The sequence below is a fragment of the Salmo salar genome, chromosome ssa01, assembly GCF_905237065.1.
Source record: "Salmo salar chromosome ssa01, Ssal_v3.1, whole genome shotgun sequence".
Taxonomy (NCBI): domain Eukaryota; kingdom Metazoa; phylum Chordata; class Actinopteri; order Salmoniformes; family Salmonidae; genus Salmo; species Salmo salar.
This window is the reverse complement of record NC_059442.1, coordinates 7,573,023-7,583,589: the sequence shown is the minus strand read 5'-3', so window position 1 is coordinate 7,583,589 and position 10,567 is coordinate 7,573,023. Positions and strand designations below refer to the sequence as shown.

The 10,567-nt window shown below is 42.3% G+C and overlaps 1 protein-coding gene across 1 annotated transcript in view; it reads right to left on the bottom strand.

The window, feature by feature from the left end:
* Window positions 1-9,329: 9,329 nt before the first annotated feature.
* LOC106605304 (mucin-17) overlaps window positions 9,330-10,567 on the bottom strand; it is a 45,894-nt gene continuing 44,656 nt past the window's right edge. The window contains exon 14 of the mRNA XM_045694308.1: window positions 9,330-10,320. The gene's annotated coding sequence lies outside the window, so the exon portion shown is untranslated. The remainder of the gene's footprint in view (window positions 10,321-10,567) is intronic.

The window sequence follows — 10,567 nt, the reverse complement described above, 5'->3', positions numbered from 1 at the left end:
TCACAATCATCACATCATAACATAGACAGTACTGCTATCATCTTCTTCTACCACTTCACAAAATCTTTCCCAAACATTACTGTTCTGATCCTCCCTTCTCTTTATTTTCAACTCTCCATTTCACAGCTTTTCTCTTATTGAATTATGCTCCGACATTGTCCTTTCTGTGACTCAGTGGATCAAAGTTAACTTGCCAACAGTAACTGTTACCAAAAGCATTTGACGATTGGTGTGTAATATATTTAGCGATTGGTGTTTAGGATATTTAGCGACTGGCGTGTAGGATATTTGGCAATCGACGTGTAGACTATTTTGGCGATCGACGTGTAGACTATTTTGGTGATTGGAGTGTAGACTATTTGGCAATTGGTGTGTAGGATATTTGGCGACTGGTGTGTCGGCTATTTTGGCGATTGGCGTATAGACTATTTGGCGATTGGCGTGTAGACTACTTGGCGATTGGCATGTAGACTATTTGGCGATTGGCGTGTACGATATTTAGCGATTGGCGTGTACAATATTTAGCGATTGGCGTGTGGGCTATTTAGCGATTGGCGTGTAGGATATTTAGCGATTGGTGTGTAGTCTATTTAGCAATTGGTGTGTAGGCTATTTGGCTATTGGCATGTAGACAATTTTGGCGATTGGCGTGTAGGATATTTAGCGATTGGCGTGTAGACTATTTTGGCGATCGGCGTGTAGATAATTTTGGCAATTGGCGTGTAGGATATTTAGCGATTGGCGTGTAGACTATTTGGCGATTGGTGTGTAGACTATTTGGCGATCGGTGTGTAGGATATTTGGCGATTGGTGTGTCGGCTATTTTGGCGATTGGCGTGTCGGCTATTTTGGCGATTGGTGTGTAGACTATTTGGCGATCGGTGTGTAGACTATTTTGGCGATCGGTGTGTAGGATATTTGGCGATTGGTGTGTCGGCTATTTTGGCGATTGGCGTGTAGGATATTTGGCGATTGGCGTGTAGACTATTTTGGCGATTTACGTGAAGGATATTTGGCGTGCGTATGGTTAGACCCAAAGGTTTAGGATTACACACTGATGCCAGATATACTGTCTGTTATACTGACCATATTATAATCACATGAGCGCTGTCTGTTATACTGACCATATTATAATCACATGAGAGTTGTCTGTTATACTGACCATATTATAATCACATGAGAGTTGTGTGTTATACTGACCATATTATAATCACATGAGAGTTGTGTGTTATACTGACCATATTATAATCACATGAGAATTGTGTGTTATACTGACCATATTATAATCACATGAGAATTGTGTGTTATACTGACCATATTATAATCACATGAGAGTTGTGTGTTATACTGACCATATTATAATCACATGAGAGTTGTGTGTTATACTGACCATATTATAATCACATGAGAGTTGTGTGTTATACTGACCATATTATAATCACATGAGAGTTGTGTGTTATACTGACCATATTATAATCACATGAGAGTTGTGTGTTATACTGACCATATTATAATCACATGAGAGTTGTGTGTTATACTGACCATATTATAATCACATGAGAGTTGTGTGTTATACTGATCCTATTCATCTTCTCTGACCCCAGAGAAACAAGTCAGATTGTACGTGCCAGCTCCAGCATCTCTCTCACACACACACGTTCAGGGCTACACACACACACACACACACACACACACACACACACACACACACACACACACACACACACACACACACACACACACACACACACACACACACACACACACACACACACACACACACACACACACACACACACAGAGAGAGAGAGAGATGGAGCAATAGAGGGAGAGACAGAGAGACAGAGAGACAGAGGAGAAGAGGTAGTTCAGCTCCTCTCATCCACCTGTTACTATCAAGCCCAGATGTTTTAGCAGTGACCTGATGCACTGATGTCTCTTTCTGTCTCTCTCTCTCTCTCTCTCTCTCTCTCTCTCTCTCTCTCTCGCTCTCTCTCTCTCGCTCTCTGTGTCATTTTCTGTCTCTCTCTGTCTCTCTCTCTTTCACTCGGTCTCTCTGTCTTCAGTCTGTCTCTCGCTCTCTCTCTCTTTCTGTCTGTCTCCCTCTTTCTCCCTTTCTTTCCCTCTCTCGCTTTCTCTCTCTCTCTCTCTTTCTCCCTCCTCCTCTCTCTCTCTCTCTCTCTCTCTTTCAACATATAGAGTATGAACTACATGAGTAACTGCATAACGGTCTGGGGTGTGTTTCCCAAAGGCTTGGTAGGTAGCGTCAAGTTCAGTTCGATCCCACCTACCAGGACTCTTATCTTCAGTCACGTGGCCAGAAGCAGGCAGGCAGGACAGACAACAGCATTACAGCACCTCCCAGTGGCGAGTACTGAAAGATTTTTTATTTAATACATTTTCTGAAGGTATTTAAAAAAATATGTTTTAAAGAACAGATAAAGAGAGGATGACAGAGAGATAGAAGTGCAGTAGGTCGGACTGTATCCTACACTGACACCATAGGCGTGTGTACTGGAGGCTGCACCATTACAGTTAGACCAGCCAGGCCACTGCAGCAGTAATGTTACACCAGGCAGGATGTATAATGATGAGGACTGAACAACCCTTATCATAATGTTCATTCATTGATTACAACACAGCGCTGAACACCTCTTATAATATTAGAACACAGCGCTGAACACCTCTTGCTCTGTGTTAATATGTGTTTTGTAAAATATTTGCTACAAAACAAATGTGTAAAACATAACCCATCTTCAGGCTGTAGTGTTGAAAGTCTTCATCTCACACATTCTGAGTGCATCACATTAAGGCATCAGTCCCTCAGCTCAGGCTGTGTGTGTGTCAGAGATGTGAGCAGTGTATCAGAGATGTGTGTCAGTGTATCAGAGATGTGAACAGCATATTAGATATGTGTGTCAGTGTATCAGAGATGTGACCAACGTGTCAGAGATGTGAACAGTGTGTCATAGTGTGCTGCTCCACAGCCAGAGGGGGCCAGGCCCTTCATCCCTACCAACATAGAACAACACTTTGACCCCCTCCTTGCCATGACAACTGCTGATCCTCTCCTCTCAATGGCAACCGCTGACCCCCTGCTCATGGCAACATTTGACCATCTCCTCGTGGGGCTCCAGTATATCAGTCGGAATGGAAGCAACCCCCCACCGGTTGCCGGCGAGAGTGTTACCATATGGGAACAGACGGGCCAGAACCTCCATGACACATTCAATCAGAGAGCGTCTCAGAGAACGTCTCAGAGCACCAGAAAACGTAAAGAGAACCTCAGTGTCAAGAGAATGTCCAAGAATGACAGGGGGCCTCTTAGAACGTCTCAGAACTGCAGGAAACCTCAGGTAAGCAGACCAGACCAGAGCAGACTGCTGCAGAGACACAGAGACAGAAACAGAGACAGACAGAGAAGCTGGACATTATCTCACTGTTAGACATACAGAACTCTCTGATTAAGCCTTTCATGTAGAACTTTGCTAGAAGCAGGTCTGATACCTATTCTTAAAAGTGGTTCTCAAACCTTTACTCAGGGACCCCCATCCGTTCTATGTATTTGATGTATTACAGAGTTAGCCCACCTGATTCCAGTCGCCAACTAATCATCAAGCCCTTGACTAGGTTATTCAGGTGAGCTAGTTCAGGGCTACAACAAAATTGTAAAATGTCTGGGGGTCCCCGAGGAGAGGTTTGAAAACCGATATTACAGACTACTGATGCTACTAATCCCATGGCTCAGATACTCTAGATACTGCTGGGTCTCAGGAAATCACTGTCCTAATCTGATCCGGATTACACAGGCCAATCTCTATCAGATTCTGTAATCCCTGACAGACAGGTCGACGTCACCTCACCTTCATAGAACTGACTCATGTCAACTTCATAAGCACATCTCACCTGCTGTTGCTGAGGTAATGTTAGATCATTGGGTTTACATTGCAGGTAGGTGATAAATGAGGTAATGTTAGCTCTATGGGTTTTATAGCAATGTTAGCGCTATGGGTTTTATAGTAATGTTAGATCACTGGGTTTTATAGCGATGTTAGATCACTGGGTTTTATAGTAATGTTAGCTCTATGGGTTTTATTGTAATGTTAGATCACTGGGTTTTATAGCGATGTTAGATCACTGGGTTTTATAGCGATGTTAGATCACTGGGTTTTATAGTAATGTTAGCTCTATGGGTTTTATAGTAATGTTAGATCACTGGGTTTTATAGCGATGTTAGATCACTGGGTTTTAAAGCGATGTTAGATCACTGGGTTTTAAAGCGATGTTAGATCACTGGGTTTTAAAGCAATGCGTTTAGGAATTGAAGGAGTAATAGGCCCAACCCCTAAAAAACCCTGAGTCCTATTCAGGTGCTCCCTAAACCCTGAGTCCTATTCAGGTGCTCCCTAAACCCTGAGTCCTATTCAGGTGCTCCCTAAACCCTGAATCCTATTCAGGTGCTCCCTAAACCCTGAGTCCTATTCAGGTGCTCCCTAAACCCTGAGTCCTATTCAGGTGCTCCCTAAACCCTGAGTCCTATTCAGGTGCTCCCTAAACCCTGAGTCCTATTCAGGTGCTCCCTAAACCCTGAATCCTATTCAGGAGCTCCCTAAACCCTGAATCCTATTCAGGTGCTCCCTAAACCCTGAATCCTATTCAGGAGCTCCCTAAACCCTGAATCCTATTCAGGTGCTCCCTAAACCCTGAATCCTATTCAGAGCTCCCTAAACCCTGAATCCTATTCAGGTGCTCCCTAAACCCTGAATCCTATTCAGGAGCTCCCTAAACCCTGAATCCTATTCAGGTGTGCAGATCTTAGAGGATTTGGTATATGCTGACTATGGTGAAGCTTCCACCTGAATATTGCTTATCAGAAGGCAAGGTGGAGTTATGACCGTGTCAACTGAGATCTCGGCTAGTGTGTAGTGCGTAGTGTGCAGGGTTTAGTGCGTAGTGCGTAGTGTGTAGTGCGTAGTGTGTATGGTTTAGTGCGTAGTGCGTAGGGTTTAGGAATGTAATTAGGTTTGAGCCAAGAAACTTAATATAACAATAAAATACAGTATCTTTACTTTCAGAATAAATATTCATACACAGCACACTCTTAGAAAAAAGGGTTCCAAAAGGGTTCCTCGGCTGTCACCATACTACAACCTTTTTTTAGTTCCAGGCTGAACTCTTTAGGGTTCCGTGTAGAACCCTCTCTGGAAATTGTTCTCCTATGGGCACAGCCAAAGAACCCTTTTAGATTCTAGATAGGAGTTTTTTTTTCTAACAGTGTAGATAGACAGAGCTGAACAGATGGACAGCAGTAGATAGAGAGAGAAATAAATAAATAGAGACCATAGACAGAGAGAGAGAGACAGAGAAATGAGAGAAAGATGGAGAGAGAGAAATGAGAGAGAGATGGAGAGAGAGAGGTAGACAGAGAAATGAGAGAGAGATGGAGAGAGAGAGAAATGAGAGAGAGATGGAGAGAGAGAGAGGTAGACAGAAATGAGAGAGAGAGAGATGGAGAGAGAGAGGTAGACAGAGAAAGGAGAGAGGTAGACAGAGAGACAGAGAGATTGAGATGATGAGGAATACTCACCTGTTAAAGAGTTGCATGGTCCTGTGTAGAGAAAATACACACACCAGACTCAGTGATGCCCCTCTGAACACCCGTGACTCCCCAAAGACAGTGATGCCCCTCTGAACACCCATGACTCCCCAAAGACAGTGATGCCCCTCTGAACACCTGTGACTCCCCAAAGACAGTGATGCCCCTCTGAACACCCGTGACTCCCCAAAGACAGTGATGCTCCTCTGAACACCCGTGACTCCCCAAAGACAGTTGTCATGATGTTGCCCTCTTTGGGTACAGCGAGCACCATCCCCCTCTCCCACTCTATACCCTTTCACCAGGCTCTGTAAGAGAGGTCGTAAATTCCTATGAGGAGACCCTCTCCTCATGGCCACAGTATAGAGAGAGAGTGAGTTTCATAGAGAAGACAAAGGAATTTCTTCCACCTCACAGAACTGGAGAACCGAACGACATTTATGTTCTGGAGAAGGTATAAAAGATCGGTGAAGAATCCAGCTACGAACTGGTCCATTTGGTACAATTTTGTGAAACTCATGAGAGACAATACGGCCACATTACCATAACGCTGTTTATACAATAGCCTTAGCTATGAGGCGTACATCTAATTGTTGTATAAAATGAATGAGTGGGGATGGAACTGTTTGTGAAATTGTGTAATGTGATTTTGGACTGTTTAATGAAGGAAACTCCAATTTCCTTTGGAGTTTAACTAAATCAGAGGACCGCCCATGAGCACAGTTATGGTCTGGCGTCATGGGACAGGCCCTTTTCTGCTCTTCCGAATAAAACCCACACCTAGGTTTTCTATCACCAGACCAGTTTACCTCGATAACGAGAGGGCCAAGGTTTGAGAGGAGACCAGCTTACCTTGACAACAAGAGGGCCAAGGTTTGAGACCATGCATTTCTCTTGATTAACTTTTAACCATACCACGTGGTTAAACTCTTAGACTATCGATACCGACAGAATAAGAACAAGTCTTTGATATTAATTACTGGTCTGCAGCTGGGAATTTGGTAACATTGAATGTGAAAACCGACAACCGCCAAAACCGCCATTCTAGAACGACATGAATGAATGTTACTCTGAACTATGCATTCTAACCACGACAAAGAGAGAGAGAGAGGGCGGACAGACTCTCCAACAGAAACAAACTTTTCAACAGAGATCCCGACGACACACTGAGCGTAAATATATATATTGATTGCAATTGTTCCCGAATGAGTGAGCGTTCATGTGCAAAGGATTAGCATTTCAATTGTTATAATATTCAACTCTGTAGTGCCTCCTCAGCTGACCCCCCACTCCCCTTTTGTCTAACAAGCCGCCATGCCGGTTTAGCCCACTAGGGCACATTCTCCTATCATTTCCTTGTGAACATATCTACTGTTTGTTATGCATTTCTGTGAATTACTTAGTTAGTAAATAAATGATTTTAAGACGATTGATGTATGGATGACTCATAGTGAAGACTGGGTTCGTGCAGATAACCAACAATTTACGACGTTTGAAATGAGACTAACGTGAGGTAAATAATAATTCATTAATTCGAGGACTAATTGATCAGATATTCAAATATCTGAAAGTTATATTAGGAAAATTATAACTTTGTAATCTGAATATTTTCCTTGGTGCCCCGACTTCCTAGTTAACCTCTTATGGCTAGGGGGCAGTATTTTCACGGCTGGATAAAAAACGTACCCGATTTAATCTGGTTACTAATCCTACCCAGTAACTAGAATATGCATATACTTATTATATATGGATAGAAAACACCCTAAAGTTTCTAAAACTGTTTGAATGGTGTCTGTGAGTATAACAGAACTCAAATGGCAGGTCAAAACCTGAGAGATTCCTTTACAGGAAGTGGCCTGTCTGACCATTTCTGGAACTTCTTTGCCATCTCTATCTTTTACTAAGGATCTCTGCTCTAACGTGACACTTCCTACATCGTCCATAGGCGCTCAGAGCCCGGGAAAAACCTGAATGTCGTCATCCCAGCCCCAGGCTGAAACACATTATCGCCTTTCTCAAGTGGCCGATCAAGGGACTGTGGGCTTAGGCGCGTGACCTGGCCGCCCCCGTCTTTGTGATTTTTTCCTCTGTTTGCCGAAAAGGAAATTCCCGGTCGGAATATTATCGCTTTTCTACGAGAAAAATGGCATAAAAATTGATTTTAACGGTTGACATGCTTCGAAGTACGGTAATGGAATATTTAGAATTTTTTTGTCACGAATTGCGCCATGCGCACGACCCTTCTTTACCATTTCGGATAGTGTCTGGGACGCACGAACAAAACGCCGCTATTCGGATATAACGATGGATTATTTTGGACCAAACCAACATTTGTTATTGAAGTAGCAGTCCTGGGAGTGCATTCTGACGAAGACAACAAAGGTAATGAAACTTTTGTAATAGTAAATCGGAGTTTGATCAGGGCTAAACTTGGTCGGTGTCTAAATGGCTAGCCGTGATGGCTGGGCTATCTACTGAGAATATTGCAAAATGTGCTTTCACCGAAAAGCTATTTTAAAATCGGACATATCGAGTGCATAGAGGAGTTCTGTATCTATAATTCTTAAAATAATTGTTATGTTTTTTGTGAACGTTTATCGTGAGTAATTTAGTAAATTCACCGGATGTTTGCGGGGGGTATGCTAGTTCTGAACGTCACATGCTAATGTAAAAAGCTGGTTTTTGATATAAATATGAACTTGATTGAACAAAACATGCATGCATTGTATAACATAATGTCCTAGGGTTGTCATCTGATGAAGATCATCAAAGGTTAGTGCTGCATTTAGCTGTGGTTTTGTTTTTTGTGACATTATATGCTAGCTTGAAAAATGGGTGTCTGATTATTTCTGGCTTGGTACTCTGCTGACATAATCTAATGTTTTGCTTTCGCTGTAAAGCCTTTTTAAAATCAGACAGTGTGGTTAGATTAACGAGAGTCTTGTCTTTAAAATGCTGTAAAATAGTCATATGTTTGAAAAATGGAACTTTTCGGATTTTAGAGGAGTTTGTATTTCATTGGATATTGGAGCAGGTGTTCCGCTAGCGGAACGTCTAGATGTAAGAGGTTAATTACAGTTACATGATTAATCAGTTTAATCGCGTAATAATAATTACAGAGAGTTATTTGATAAATAGATTTTCAGTCTTAATGATGCCAAAGACACGACACAGTGATGCCCCTCTGAACACCCGTGACTCCCCAAAGACACTGATGCCCCTCTGAACACCCGTGACTCCCCAAAGACAGTGATGCCCCTCTGAACACCCGTGACTCCCCAAAGACAGTGATGCCCCTCTGAACACCCGTGACTCCCCAAAGACAGTGATGCTCCTCTGAACACCCGTGACTCCCCAAAGACAGTGAGTGTCCCAGTCAAGTGTGTCTCTCCTCTCTCTTACTCCCACAGACCTGTACGTCTGTCCTCTGCAGACTGTGTGAGTGAGTGAGTGAGTGAGTGAGTGAGTGAGTGAGTGAGTGAGTGAGTGAGTGAGTGAGTGAGTGAGTGAGTGAGTGAGTGAGTGAGTGAGTGAGTGAGTGAGTGAGTGAGTGAGTGAGTGAGTGAGTGAGTGAGTACATCAGACAGCATTCAACAGGGATCTGTAATAATGTACTATATTTAATTAATTAATTATTTTTTTAATTCACAGACTCGGGCCAACATTCAGCCTTCACATCAATCTGTCCCCCTCCCTCCCCCCCACCCACCCACCCTCCCCCTCTCTGTCTCTCTCTCTCTCTCTCTCTCTCATCCACCTCACTTCATCACTCTAGATATGTCATATATTCCATAGAAACTCAGTCTCTCAACATTCCACCTCTAACCTCTAACCTCTAACCTCTATCTTCTAAACCCTAAACCCCATATCTAGCACCAGTGATAACTCTGATAAACAGTGGGCCCAATTTTATTCACAGTTTTCAAATAAATAGACTAGAAAAACACAAACAAGCCCTCTACCGAAATCAAGTGTCAGAAAATGTACAAAGTCCAGGTATTAAGGTGCAGTAATATAAAGGAGACAGAAGTTACTTTATAATGAGAGGAGAACTCTGCAATGTTAAGCATGTACTTACTACATTCTATATATATTTTAAAGTCAAATAAAAAATGAATAGAGGATTTAAAGAGGTTTAAGTATAAAATAATATAAATATAAATCACTTCAGCAAATTCCATTCCTCCAATTTCTGGACCATTCACAATCATGATAACAATAGGCCAATCACAATCATGATAACAATAGGCCAATCACAATCATGATAACAATAGGCCAATCACAATCATGATAACAATAGGCCAATCACAATCATGATAACAATAGGCCAATCACAATCATGATAACAATAGGCCAATCACAATCATGATAACAATAGGCCAATCACGATCAAGGAAACATTCTCAGACATGTCCCCCTGCTGCCGATTCACTGGGAGTGACATGTTGTCTTTGGTAACTGAAACTTCAGAATACATTTTTAATATACAGTTTAACATTAATCTCAAACTGTATACCGCTACATACTAAAATTAGACAGAGGACTGAAGCAACACATCAAAAAACAACATGTACACAGTCCTGTAATCTATTAACAGAGACAACCATCCTATAACAACAGCCAGTCTGGAGACCAGAATGTTTCAGTTGACTTGACTTCCAATCAGTTTCCCCCATGTGCAGGATACATATAAAGTCCCTTGGCCGCAGACGGGAGCCTCTGTCCTGGGTATGAGCAGAACAATACATTTTTTTATATATATTTTTATATTTACCAACATCATCTAAATTTGCAGGATAACTTCTCCATTTCTGCAAAGAAATGTAATGTGGCACTGATTCACCCATGGATTGTTGTTTTCAGCTATTTCAGCATTGTCTCAATAAATATACTGTCGTTCATCTCCTTGGAATATCCACGTGTGACATGCCCACGCAATTTCATTGAACCGAACCGCTGAAACAGCGAACC